Below are 15,491 nucleotides of genomic sequence, written 5' to 3' on the forward strand. Positions count from 1 at the left end.
CTAAAGTTATATAAAGGTTTGCATCTACCACTGGGAATATATTTAGTCTCATCACCTTTACTCAGTTCTCTACCCAACCTCTTTCATGTCAATAATCCCACTCTTACCTTCTTGCTTCTGTCGTTTTACTTCAGTTTGGCTGCTGTCCTTCATGTAGGCCATTTCAGGGTCTCCAAAATGGAATCTCCTAATGTCCTTCTGTCTCCTCCTCCCCACTCATAGTTAATTTTATTATGAGGAGATGTGGGATACTCATCTCCTGAGAAATGTGGAGATAAATGGAAATGTGGGCATTTCCATTTATCTATTTAAATGGGAGAATGACCTGGCTTGAGGACTTTAACTCCTGTGAGTAGTGGAGTCCCATTCCAAGTCTCATTATAGTAAGGTTTCTTACATTCATATTGCCTCCATTCTCAACAAAAGACCTTTTATGGAGCAAGTGAAAAGGATTGGAAAAGCTTGTCAACACATTTTAATTTTTCCAGACCTTTACGAACAGAATTTGTAAACCGTTTTCAAGAAGGTGTTAAATTATAATTTTACCTCCTAGAAATTATGCAAAACACTCTCTCCAAAGAGAAACCAGAAATCCTTCACCAAAAAAGTCAAAGATATAAATGATCCTACTTCTGTGGTCTGTATGCTTGTGTCTATTGTGCTTAATTTTATGAAGTCAAATAGTAAAAGGAATATTGTACAAAAACTAAAGCCCTGATTTCCTCTTTCAAATATTTCAGATATTCCCCTTTCCACTTTCAGGAAATCCATGGTCAAACAGAATATATTCAAGCATTCCTCTTAGACCCTTTTCTCCATAACTCAGGTAAGACTTGGTTGAATGGGTCTTATTTCATTGGTTTCCCTGGTCAGAACCTTTTCCTGCCGTCACTAAATATCTGTCTCATAGATTCAGAACAGTCACTTGGGTTGAGCCCCTGACTTAAGAATGTGGAGAAGTCTCTCTCAAATTTGTTTAGTGTGAACAGCATAGAAAATTGGGTCGAGGATGGGTGGAATGAGGAGGTAAAAGTTGGCCAAAAGGATATGCATATGGGGAGGGACACGATGGCCAAAGCAGTGAGTGAGAGAGGAAACAGCAATGGGGATACAGAAGACAAAGATAGCACAAATATGAGAACTGCATGTTCCTAGGGTTTGAAGCCTAGCCTCAGGGGTGGCCAACCCCATGACAGCCCTACAAATCATCACCTAGGGGGCAGTGCTGGCAAATGAATCCAGGATCAATACCAGGAAGCCAATTCCCATTCCATATAAGTTGTTGACTGTTGTGTCACTACATGCCAAGTTGACCACAGCCATGTACTCACAGTAGGAGTGGGCAATGACTTGGGTCCAGTAAAGGGGAAGCCTCAGGCAAATCATCAGGGGTCCAATGTAGAGTACTCCATGGAGGAGGGCAGCCGGGCCCAAACATCCTACTACTGAATGGGTGAGCATTGAGGTGTGGCATAGTGGGTCACAGATGGCCACATAGTGATCAAAAGCCATGGCAAGGAAGATGCCTGACTCCACCGTGATGAAGCAGTGGATAAAGAACATTTGGGTCAAGCAAATATCTAGGTCAATGTGACAGGCACCAAACCAGAAGATGGTTAGCAGTTTGGACATGGTAGAGGTTGACAGGACCAAGTCAATGATAGCCAACATGCACAGGGAGAAGTACATGGGCTGGTGCAGGCTGCGCTCCAAGTTTACCACGGCCAGGATGGCCACATTCCCCACCACAGCCACCAGGTACATGGAGCTAAAGGGAGTGGAGAGCCAGATGTGCAGGGACTCCAGCCCTGGGATGCCAGTAAACCAGAAAGAAGTAGGCACCAAGCAGGCATTATTAGCAAGCAGACATGAACCTGTTTGAGGGCTTAGAGTGGCTAGGGGACAGGAGCTCTTAGTTTTAGATTTTTACTGCTATGACAGATATTGCCTCTGGAAACTATAGACTACTAGAATCTTATTTCCATCCTGGCAGAACCTATAATAAAGAAGAATTCTGAATGCCTACTTGAAAACTGACATGTATTTTATAAAAGAGACTCTGCATGAAAACACACACTGGTAAATGTAAAAACAAGTATGCTTAACATTTCTACTGCTAAATTGCTCTCTTCCATTTCCTTTAGGAAATATTTCCCAAAGCAAAATTACTGGATCAAAGGGTTTAAACAAGTTGGGGGACTTCTACACTGGAAAACACAAAGTTCTACGTGCAATGATTAAATGTAAGTCCATGTAATGTGTTTAGCCTAGTGCCTGCATATGCTTCATTACATTAAGGACAGTCTATTAAACTTTCTGAGAATCTGGGCATCATCTATAATTTGAGATAGGTAAAAGATGAGGTGCATATTTTTATAAGCAAATCTCACTGGACATTTGTCCATTATCTGATCAGTGATTAAAAAAAATGTACCGACAGAAAACAGTCAACAGGACCCTTCTTACTGGCCACATACTTCTTGGTCTCTATTCTTTGAAGAGATAGGGAGATCAGCGCTAAACCACTGTCTATTACTTGTAAGCCTGGTCCACTTCTTGCTCTTTTGCCCTTCAGGTGCCTCTAAGAATCCAGCAATGGCTTCTACTGCTACACATCCTCAGGGTTCAGAAGCTGAGGGCACAGGGTATAATTTGGGTCTTGTCCTGTCTTGGGCTTGCCCTCCTCATGTTTCCCACTAGAGTCTCAGATTCAACAAGTCAGACTTCCCATACTCATGTCATGGTAACATGGTGACTTTCTTCACATGGCTACATTTTTGCTGAGAGGTCTCACCACCTTCTTGGTTTTTTTTACCCAGGCATCAAGTCCCATCCCAGACCATCTCTCCTCTACAAAGCCTTCTTTGATATCTCTATACCAGAGTGGATGCGTACATATTCACTGAATTCCCACCAACTAAATTCCATGCACATTTCAAATTATTCATGTCTAAAATATAAATAATAGAAGTTACATTTTCATAGCAAATAAGCATAAGAAATGCCCTTATGTAACCTCATGGATTTGTAATTCAGGCTCCAGCACACAATGTTAGATTTTTTGAGTTTACTTACTTCTGGGTCAGGTATTGACTAGGTATTGAAAAAAAAAAGATTAAAGTTGTGTGAACTTTAAAATCGTTCACAGATGTTCTTTTATATTAACTCTGACTTTAGCAATTCTGTGAATTGAGTACTTGAATATGCCAATAAGTGATTCCATGTGTGAAACTACTTCCTCAGGGATCAAATGTAAAGATTCTGTGAATCTATTGAATAAGAAAAGGAAAGGATGGGAGATAGCACCACAGTAGCAGCTTAGGATATCAGCTTTACCATCTAAAAAAACCAGATTTCCCATCCAGACCATCTTACCCTATGTTTGGGTAAATTGCCTAAACTCTTGAAGTCTCAGTCTTTTTCTTATTAAAAATGGGGAGACTATCAACTGCAAAGGGTAAGGATAAAGAACAAATAAAATAAGTGTGAGGCTGTTGGCATATGGCATCAGCTTCTTTTCCCCAAATTCTTACTGTTCCCTATGGGGTGGGGAGTAGAGCAGAAATTTACATCCTGCAAATTGGAATAGTTTCCTTTGTTTCACTGTCAAGTGGGACACCTTTGAAGATTCCTCAAAAGTCCAGGAATTGTAGGGCTTCCCTGGTGGTGCAGTGGTTGGGAGTCTGCCTGCCGATGTAGGGGACACGGGTTCGTGCCCCGGTCCAGAAGGATCCCACGTGCCACGGAGCGGCTGGGCCCATGAGCCATGGCCGCTGGGCCTGCGCGTCCGGAGCCTGTGCTCCACAATGGGAGAGGCCACAACAGTGAGAGGCCCGCGTACTGCAAAAAAAAAAAAAAAAAAAAAAAAAAAAAAGTCCAGGAATTGTAGAGATGAGACGGATTTATTGGGAACACTGGTCAATACACAATTTTATCTCATAAAAGGGTGTTCTCTGAAGATACTGTGATAGGTCCCTTTATGGTTTAGGATGGTGGTCTAATTACTCAAAGTCAGGGAAGGTCAAAGTATCTCATCATAAAAGAATCATGTTCATGCAATGGACTTAAAACCAGATTTCTAACTTTGATTTGTGCCAGACCCAATTTAGTCAATGAATTGTAACTGAGTTTTAGGCTGGGACAAAGAATATGAGCATACAAATAAAAATCCACCAAGTTGATAACTGGCATCTTAAGTGGTGGTTTGAACTAGGTGTGATGCCTAAACTGTGTCACTTTACCTAGAACATTCTAGAGAAACATTTTCTGTATCAGTCCACATAAGGGCATCCTTACCTGAACATGGGAGACATGCCTGCAAGTCCTGGAAGAGGCATCCTGATGGTGGGTCTGAAGCTCCTGAGAGAGATGTTTTGTTGTGGTGAAATAAACATGGATTAGAAGCAAGACAAACTTAGTTCAAATATGAACTCTACTGTTTCTGGCTCTGTGACTTAGAAAACAAAGGCAGAGAGATTACACTGCCTGTTTGCCAGTCTGTGAAATGAAGGGAGTAAGAGCTGCCTTAGAGTTGCATCATGTATTAAAATGAACTGTTTATAAATGTGTGTGTTTGCACACACAGAAGGTGAAATATTAGAATGCCTGGCCTCTGGAACAGGCACTGTATTCCCTCCTTACCTACTCCTCCCCTCTGTTCTTTGTCCCCTTCCAGAGAACACAGACACAGTGCTATTTTCATATGACCTTAGTAACTCCATATCCTTCTTTCCCAACTGTATGAATAGCCTTTTAAACATGGATAAAAATAATTAAAGAGACCTGTTGATGGTATAAAGATGCAGTTGGGAGAGAAGTTTGCCTGACTGTGGAGCAGAAGACAAGAGGTCCAATCAGGATGGAATAGTTCAATCTTTTCTCTCATGTTCTGATGGGGAGTACTAGGCAACAAAGCTTTCTACATTGGGGTTTCGCCTCTTCCTTGATTCATAACCCAGCCCAATTTGTACTCAACTTATTTCCTCTACTTTTGACTAGAACTGTAAAGAAGATAAGCCCTGGATGGACCAAAGACAAGTGCAGTTTCTGAAAAGTGGAGTCTGATTCCAATAACTTTGTCTCCATCTCTGGAATGTACTTACCCATTTGGGCAACGTCCACAGAGCCCCTTACAGTAGTCACCTCTTGTCTGGATGCTTTGATAAATTTAGTTCATAGTCAAAGGGAGGCCATGGCTCTGACTTCTTCAATATTTTCTCCTGTGTCCCCTCTTTATCCAGGTACTGAAAACAGCCAGTTGCTTCCCAAGGGTTGCACAGAGACACCTGCATTCTTCCCTCTGTATCTTGAGTTACCCCCCATGGGAGTAATCTTCACTCCTTATTCCACTCTACCTCCCAGGACTAGATTATAAGACTTATTCCTACTCTCCTCCTGGGCCTGTTCACTAGCCCCAGGTCTCTGACTATTCTCCCCCAAGGCCTGAAGTATTCAAGGACTCTAAGAGTGACATTGGGAGAGAGTTCACAGGAGAAGGGTGGGGGAAAAAATAAACATCAGATACTGGTCTAACCAATATGGACACTTTTTTTTGGTTAATCTTTGTTTATATTATTTAAAAAACTTAATACAGGCTCTAGGCTATTCAAAAATAATGCTTAAATATAAATTTATTAACATTTTAATTTTCCATTCTGGTACTTTTTTTCAATTTGTGTTTGCTTAAATATTTATAATAAGTTACAGTAGTTGTGTCCTTGTCTGTGGTTATTTTAATCTATTTTTTTTCTGGAATAGAAGGCTAGCTTCAGTTTTTTCCACTAAATGGCATGGACATATTTGTCAATGTCCCTTTTTCTGCTTATCCTTAGGATAAAATACCAGAAGGAAAATTATTTACCATCGTGCAGACCTCATAAATCCTGTTGTCAAATTGTTTTCCAAAAGTGATTGTCCAATTTGTGTTTAACCTAACATCAAGTGAGTTCATTCGCTAAATTGCCCTATAGTCATTTAAAAAATATAGTAAGTCCCATACATACAAACAAGTTCCATTCCAAGAGCACGTTTGTTAAGTCCAGTTTCTTCATAAGTCCAACAAAGTTAGCTTAGGTGCTGAATTAACACAATCAGCTATATAGTACTGTACTATAATAGGTTTATAATACTTTTTACACAAATAATACATAAAAAAACAAAAAATGAAAACATTTTTAATCTTACAGTACAGTACCTTGAAAAGTACAGTAGTACAGCACAACAGCTGGCACACAGGGGCTGGCATCAAGTGAACAGGCAAGAAGTGTTACTTACTGGAGGAGGGAGAAGAGGTGGGAGATGGTAGAGCTGAAGGATCGTCAGCAATAGGAGACGGAGGGCAAGCTGCAATTTCACTCATGCCCAATGTTGATGACACAGGTTCTGGTTCCTTGGTGGATTCAATTCTGTTTACCCTCCTGAAGAAAAGATACAGTGATGTCTGGGTAGTGGCTCTTTTTTCCTTGTCATAGATGACATGGTAACACTGGATTGCATTCTGAATAGCTGCTGCAACCTTCATGTACCATTCTACGTTTGGGTCCTGTGCCTCAAAAACTAACAGTTCCTCCTCAAATAAAGAAAATTTCCTTGCCATTTCCTGTGTCGTGAATCTCTTCGGTTTTTCAGCAGTACCAGCTACATCACCACTGCTTTTACGCTTTCTTCCAGACATCCTGGGCTTGAAATAAAGATACTGTACTATTCTACTTTATACAGTACTATACAATGAAGTACACAAAAGTACAATCACTTGTAAATGATGCATGCATGTGACAATGTACACCAGACATGTGAACTAACTTACGTGATTGGACATGTGAACACACGTGTGCATCTTTGAAAGTTTGCAACTTGAAGGTTCGTAAGTAGGGGACTTACTGTATTTTTATATAGATGAGAACACAAATGCAATAGTTTCATTTCTTTGATTTCTGGGTGAACACGTTAATGTTTGAAAAATTTGTGGCCAGCGTATTTTTTTAAACAATTTCTCTCCAATTTTTTCTATATATACTTAATATGCTTAAAGTGGGGGAGAGTGATTTAATAAAATCTGTGAAAATGTTTCCTATAGGAAGTTCTGACGTACATACAAAAGAGCTACTTTTACAATCACCATTAGTGATTCATGATATTCCATTTTGAATAGAGAACCCTCCTTGAGATTTCCCAATTATTCCTACAGTGGTCTCTCTCTTCTGTATCCTTATAGCTAGGCCCTGAACTCTTATTTCAACCTCCTCACTGGCGTGGTTGGCTCCTGTCTTACTTTTCTGTCTTCCTCCTCTCTACCACTCAGATGCCATTTTGAAAGTGCAAAATTGATTATTTGTTCTAAATGTTAAAAAAAATGATTGTGATTACTTTTTTCATAAAGCTCTAGACTATCTTCCAACCATCTCTGGGAAATATCTGCTTTATGACACATTAAGATCCTCTGTTCTAGAAGATTATTGCTCTATCCCTGGTATAGACACAAGTTAAAGGAATTGTTAAAATCTTAGGCAAAATTGGAAGGATATAGAGATGTAGGATACAGGAGTTAGGTTTGATTTTAAAGTTCCTTTTCTCCCCCCATCAGATTTCTTGAGCTATAATTGGCACAACATTAAGGTCTACAATGTGATGATATGATACACATGTATCAATATTATTAAATGATTAACACAATAAGGTTAACATATCCATTACTTCATACAATCATAATACATTTTTTGTGGTGAGAACATTTAAGTCTACTCTCTTAGCAACCATCAAGTACACTTGACTTTTGGGAGAATGGCAGCCTGGAAAGGGCATGGAAACTCCAAGCCCTTTTCCTGTACCTTCCTCTCTGCATGTCTTCCATCTGACTGTTCCTGAATTTTATCTGTCATAATGAGCCAATGATCTAAGTTATTTGAGGCTTTGGGTGGAGACAACATGGCAGAGGAGCAGGACATGGGCTCACTCTTCTTATGAAAATGTCAAAATAACAACTAACTGCTGAACAACCATCGACAAAAAAAAAAAAATGCTGGAAACTACCAAAAACGATATCGTACAATCAAAGATAAAGAAGAAGCCACAATGAGATGGTAGGAGGGCACAATTGCAATAAAATCAAATCCCATACCCACCAGGTAGGTAACCCAAAAACTGGAAAAAAATTATATCACAGAGGTTCTCCCACAGGAGTTAAAGTTCTGTGCCCCATGTCAGGCATCCCAGCCTGGGGGTCTGGCAATGTGAGGAAGAGCCACCAGAGCATCTGGCTTTTAAAGCCAGCAGGGTTTGATTGAAGGAATTCTACAGGACTGGGGGAAACAAACTCCACTCTTTTTTTTGTGTGTGTGGTATACGGGCCTCTCACTGTTGTGGCCTCTCCGATTGCAGAGCACAGGCTCCAGACACACAGGCTCAGCGGCCATGGCTCATGGGCCTAGCCGCTCCACGGCATGTGGGATCTTCCCGGACCGGGGCACGAACCCGTGTCCTCTGCATCGGCAGGCAGACTCTCAACCTCTGCGCCACCAGGGAAGCCCACAAACTCCACTCTTGGAGGGTGAACACAAGGTCTCATGTGCATCAGGACCCAGGGGAAAAAGCAGTGGCCTCATAAGAGACTGTGCCAGACCTACCTGCTAGTATTGGATGGTATCCTGTGGAGGTAGAGGGGTCGGCTGTAGCTCATTGTGGGGACAAAGACAGGTGGTGGTTATTCTGGGGATTACTCATTGGCATAGCACTCCTGGGGGCTGCCATTTTCTCACCAAAACCTGGTCCCACCCAAAAGCCTGTAGGCTCCAGTGCTGGAATGCCTCAGGCTAAACACCAGCAGGGCAGGAACACAGCCACACTCATCAGCAGACAGTCTGCCTAAAGTCTTTCAGAGCCCATAGCTTCCCAATAAACACACCCATTGACATGGCCCTGTGCATCAGAGGGGTAAGACCCAGCTCCACACACCAGTGGGCAGGAACCAGTCCCTCCCACCAGGAAGCCTGCAAAAGCCTCTTAGACTAGCCTCATCTACTAGGGGGCAGACAGCAGGAGCAAGCAAAACAACAATCCTGCAGACCACAAAATGGAGACCACAAGCACAGACAGTTAGACAACCTGAGATGGCAGAGGAATATGTTCCAGATGAAGGAACAAGATAAAACTCCAGAAAAACAACTAAGTGAATTGGAGATAGGAAATCTACCAAAAAAAAAAAAAAAGAATTCAGAGTAATGATAGTAAAGATGATCCAAGATCTTGGAAAAAGAATGGAGGCAGAGATTGAGAATATATAAGAAATGTTTAACAAAGACCTTGAATGGATCGCTGAAGAAATCAAAGAGGAAATCAAAAAACACCTAGAGAGAAACAAAAATGAAAACACAACAATCCAAAACCTATGGGATGCAGCAAAAGCAGTTCTAAGTGGAAGTTTATAGCAATACAAACTTACCTCAGGTAACAAAAAAAATCTCAAACAAACTAACCTTACACCTAAATCAACTAGAGAAAGAACAAAGAAAACTGAAAGTGAGTAGAAGGAAAGAAATCATAAAGATCAGAGCAGAAATAAAGGAAACAGAGATGAAGAAAACAATAGAAAAGATTAAATTAAAAGCTTGTTCTTTGAAAAGATAAACAAAATAGATAAACCTTTAGCCAGATTCATCAAGAAAGAGGGAGAGGACTCAAATCAATAAAATTAGAAAATGAAAAAGGAGAAGTTACAAAGGGCACAGCAGAAATACACAGGATCATAAGAGACTACTACAAGCAACTATATGGCAATAAAATGGACAACCTGCAAGAAAAGAATAAATTCTTTGAAAGGGACAATCTCCCAAGACTGAACCAGGAAGAAATAGAAAATATGAACAGACCAATCACAAGTACTGAAATTGAAAATGTGATTTAAAAACTCTTAACAAAAGTCCAAGACCAGATGGCTTTACAGCTGAATTTTATCAAACATTTAGAGGAAAGTTATCACCTATCCTTCTGAAACTCTTCCAAAAATTGCAGAGGAATGAACACTTGTAAATTGATTCTATGAGGCCACCATCATCATGATACCAAAAACAGACAAAAATACAAAAAAAAAATTCAAGCCAATTATCACTGATTGAATATAAACACTACAATCCTCAACACAATATCAATACTAGCAAATCAAATCCAACAATAGATTAAAAGGATCATACACCACAATCAATTAAGATTTGTCCCAGGGATACAAGCATTCTTCAACATATGTAAAATCAATGTGACACACCACATTAACAAACTGAAGAATAAAAACCATATCATCATCTCAATAGATGCAGAAAAAGCTTTTGATAAAATTCGACACCCATTTATGATAAAAATTCTCCAGAAAGTGGGCATAGAGGGAACATAACTCACCATAATAAAGGCTGTATATGACAAACTTACAGCTCACCTCATACTCAATTGTGAAAAGCTGAAAGCATTCCCTCTAAGATCAGGAAAAAGACAAGGATGTCCACTGTCACCACTTTTATTCAACATAGTTTTGAAGTCCTAGCCAAGGCAATCAGAAGAAAAAGAAATAAAAGGAATACAAATTGGAAAAGAAAAAGTAAAACTGTCACTGTTTGCAGATGACATGAAACTATACATAGAAATCCTAAAGATGCTACCAGAAAACTACTACAGCTCATCAGTGAATTCAGTAAAATTACATTATACAAAATGAATACACAGAAAACTATTGCATTTCTATAACACGAAAGATCAGAGAGAAATTAAAGAAACAATCCTGTTTACCATCACATCAAAAAAATAAAATACCTAGGAATAAACCTACCTAAGGAGGCAAAAGACCTATACTCTGAAAACTATATGATGCTGATGAAAGAAATCAAAGATGACACAAACAGATGAAAAGATATACTGTGTTCTTGGAATGGGAGAATTAATATTGTCAAAATGACTATACTACCCAAGGCAATCTACAGATTCAGTGCAATCCCTATCAAATTATCAATGGTATTTTTCTCAGGACTAGAACAAAAAATTTTACGTTTTGTATGGAATCACAAAAGACCCCAAATAACCAAAGCAATCTTGAGAAACACAGATCTGGAGGAATCAGACTACCTGAGTTCAGACTATACTAAAAAACTACAGTCATCAAAACAGTATGGTATCAGCACAAAACCAGAAATACAGATCAATGGAACAGGATAGAAAGCCCAGAAATAAATGCACACAACTATAATCAACTAATCTATGACAAAGCAGGCAAGAATATACAATGGAGAAAAGACAGTCTTTTCAATAAGCAATGCAGGGAAAACTGTACAGCCACATGTAAAGGAATGAAATTAGAACACTCCCTAACACCATACACAAAAATAAACTCAAAATGGATTAAAGACATAAATGTAAGACCAGACACTATAAAACTCTTAGAGGAAAACATAGGAAGAACACTCTTTGACCTACTTTGCAGCAAGATATTCTCTGACCCACCTCCTAGAGTAATGAAAATAAAAAGAAAAATAAACAAATGAGACCTAATTAAACTCAAAAGCTCTTGCACAACAAAGGAAACAATACACAAAATGAAAAGACAACATGCAGAATGTAAGAAAATATTTGCAAATGATGTGACCAACAAGGATTAATCAACAAAATTTACAAATAGCTCATGAAGCTCAATACCAAAAAAAATAAAAATAAAAAAATAAATAAAACGGGCAGAAGACCTAAACAGATATTTCTCTAAAGAAGACAGGCAAATGACCAACAAACACATGAAAAGATGCTCAATGTCACTAATTATTAGAGAAATCCAAATCAAAACTACAATGAGGTATCACTTCACACCAGTCAGAATGGCCATCATCAAGAAGTCTACAAGTAATAAATGCTGGAGATGGCGTGGAAAAAAGGGAACCCTCCTACCCTGTTGGTGGGAATATAAATTGGTGCATCCATGATGGAGAACAGTATGAATTTCCTTAAAAAACTAAATGTAGAGTTACTATAAGATCTAGCAATTCCATTCCTGGGCATATATCTGGAGAAAAGTCTAATGCAAAAAAGATACATGCACCTTAATGTTCACTTCAATACTCTTTACAATAGCCAAGACTTGGAAGTCACCTAAATGTCCATTGACAGATGAATGGATAAAAAGATGTGGTATATACACACAATGGAATATTACTCAGCTATAAAAAGAATGAAATAATGCCATTTTGCAACATGGATAGATGTAGAGATTATAATGCTAACTGAAGTCAGAGAAAGAGAAATATTAGATGATATCACTTATATGTGGAATCTGAAAAATGATACAAATGAACTTATTTATAAAACAGAAACAGAGAGGGGGGAAGATGGCAGAAGAATAAGACGTGGAGATCACCTTCTTCCCCACAGATATATCAGAAATATATCTACATGTGGAACAACTCCTACAGAACACCTATGAACACTGGCAGAAGACCCCACACCTCCCCAAAGGCAAGAAACTCCCCATGTACCTGGGTAGGACAAAAGAAAAAAGAAAAAACAGAGACAAAAGAATAGGGATGGGACCTGAACCAGTGGGAGGGAGCCGTGAAGGAGGAAAGGTTTCCACATACCAGCAGCCCCTTCGTGGGCGGAGACTGCGGGTGGCGGAGGGGGGAAGCTTCGGAGCCACGGAGGTGAGCACAGCAACAGGGGTGTGGAGGGCAAAGTGGAGAGATTCCTGCACAGAGGATCAGTGCCGACCAGCACTCACCAGCCCAAGAGGCTTGTCTGTTCACCCTCCAGGGCGGGCGGGGCTTGGAGCTGGGGCTCGGGCTTCGGTCGGAGCGCAGGGAGAGGACCGGTGTTGGTGGCGTGAACACAGCCTGAAGGGGTTAGTGCACCACGGATAGCAGGGAGGGTGTCCGGGGGGGAAAAAGTCTGGACCTGCCGAAGAGGCAAGAGACTTTTTCTTCCCTCTTTGTTTCCTGGTGCGTGAGGAGAGGGGATTAAGAGCGCTGCTTAAAGGAGCGCCAGAGATGGGCGCGAGCCGCAGCTAACAGCGCGGACCCCAGAGACGGGCATGAGACGCTAAGGCTTCTGCGGCCGTCAACAAGAAGCCTGTGTGCGAGCACAGGTCACTCTCCAAACCTCCCTTCTGGGGAGCCTGTGCAGCTTGCCACTGCCAGGGTCCCGGCATCCAGGGACAACTTCCCCGGGAGAGCGTACGGTGCGCCTCAGGCTGGTGCAATGTTACGTCGGCCTCTGCCGCTGCAGACTCACACCGCACTCCGTGCCCCCCCTCCCCCGGCCTCAGTGAGCCAGAGCCCCCGAATCAGCTGCTCCTTTAACCCCGTCCTGTCTGAGCGAAGAATAGACGCCCTCCAGCGACCTACACGCAGAGGCGGGTCCAAATCCAAAGCTGAACCCCAGGACCTGTGCGAATAAAGAAGACAAAGGCAAATCTCTCCCAGCAGCCTCAGTAGCAGCGGATTAAATCTCCACAATCACTTTGATGTACCCTGCGTCTGTGGAATACCTGAATAGACAACAAATCATCCCAAATTGAGGAGGTGGACTTTGAGAGCAAGATTTATTATTCTTTCCCCTTTTCCTCTTTTTGTGAGTGTGTACGTGTATGCTTCTGTATGAGACTGTCTGTATAGCTTTGTTTTCACAATTTGTCCTAGGGTTCTATCTGTCTTTTTTTTTCTTAAAAAATTTTTTTCTTAATAATTATTTTTTATTTAATAACTATTTTATTTTACCTTAATTTATTTTCTTTTATCTTCTTTCTTTCCTTCTTTTCTTTCTTTCTTTCTTTCTTTCTTTCTTTCTTTCTTTCTTTCTTTCTTTCTTTCTTCTTTTTCTCCCTTTTATTCTGAGCCATGTGGATGAAAGGCTGTTAGTGCTGCAGCCAGGAGTCAGTGCTGTGCATCAGAGGTGGGAGAGCCAACTTCAGGACACTGGTCCACAAGAGACCTCTCAGATCCATGTAATATCAAATGAAGAAAATCTCCCAGAGACCTCTATCTCAACACCAACACCCAGCTTCACTCAACGACCAGCAAGGCTACAGTGCTGGACACCCTATGCCAAACAACTAGCATGACAGGAACACAATCCCACCCATTAGCAGAGAGGCTGCCTAAAATCATAATAAGTCCACAGACACCACAAAACACACCACCAGATGTGGACCTGCCCACCAGAAAGCCAAGATCCAGCCTCATCCACCAGAACACAGGCACTAGTCCCCTCCACCAGGAAGCCTACACAACCCACTGAACGAATGTTAGCCACTGGGGACAGGCACCAAAAACAACGGGAAAAACGAACCTGCAGCCTGCAAAAAGGAGACCCCAAACACAGTAAGATAAGCAAAATGAGAAGACAGAAAAACACACAGCAGATGAAGGAGCAAGATAACAACCCACCAGACCTAATAATTGAAGAAGATATAGGCAGTCTACATGAAAAAGAATTCAGAATAATGATAGTAAAGATGATACTAAATCTTGGAGATAGAATAGAGAAAATGCAAGAAACATTTAACAAAGACCTAGAAGAACTAAAGATGAAACAAACAAAGATGAACAACACAATAAATGAAATTAAAGATATTCTAGAGGGGATCAGTAGCAGAATAACTGAGGCAGAAGAACGGATAAGTGACCTGGAAGATAAAATAGTGGAAATAACTACTGCAGAGCAGAATAAAGAAAAAAGAATGAAAAGAAGTGAGGACAGTCTCAGAGACCTCTGGGACAACATTAATGTACCAACATTTGAATTATAGGGGTTCCAGAAGAAGAAGAGAAAAAGAAAGGGACTGAGAAAATATTTGAAGAGATTATAGCTGAAAACTTCCCTAATATGGGAAAGGAAATAGTTAGTCAAGTCCAGGAAGCACAGAGAGGCCCATAGAGGATAAATCCAAGGAGAGACATGCCAAGACACATATTAATCAAACTGTAAAAAATTAAATACAAAGAAGTCATATTAAAAGCAGCAAGGGAAAAACAACAAATAACACACAAGGGAATCCCCATAAGGTTAACAGCTGATCTTTCAGCAGAAACTCCACAATCCAGAAGGGACTGGCAGGACATATTTAAAGTGATGAAGGAGAAAAACCTACAACCAAGATTACTCTACCCAGGAAGGATCTCATTAAGTTTTGATGGAGAAATTAAAACGTTTACAGACAAGCGAAAGCTGAGAGAGTTCTGCACCACCAAACCAGCTTTACAACAAATGCTAAAGGATCTTCTATAGGCAAGAAACACAAGAGAAGGGAAATACCTACAATAACAAACCCAAAACATTTAAGAAAATGGGAATAGGAACATACATATCGATAGTTACCTTAAATGTAAATGGATTAAATGCTCCCCCCAAAAGAGGCAGACTGGCTGAATGGATACAAAAACAAGACCCATATATATGCTGTCTACAAGATACCCACTTCAGACCTAGAGACACATACAGACTGAAAGTGAGGGAATGGAAAAATATATTCCATG

At 40.5% G+C, this 15,491-nt stretch overlaps 1 pseudogene; it reads right to left on the reverse strand.

Annotated features, from left to right (window-relative positions):
• Positions 1 to 921: 921 nt before the first annotated feature.
• On the reverse strand, positions 922 to 5,106 carry LOC132494180 (olfactory receptor 52M1-like; annotated as a pseudogene).
• Between the last annotated feature and the right edge of the window lie 10,385 nt (positions 5,107 to 15,491).

Source organism: Mesoplodon densirostris, chromosome 7 (assembly GCF_025265405.1).
Source record: "Mesoplodon densirostris isolate mMesDen1 chromosome 7, mMesDen1 primary haplotype, whole genome shotgun sequence".
Lineage (NCBI taxonomy): Eukaryota > Metazoa > Chordata > Mammalia > Artiodactyla > Ziphiidae > Mesoplodon > Mesoplodon densirostris.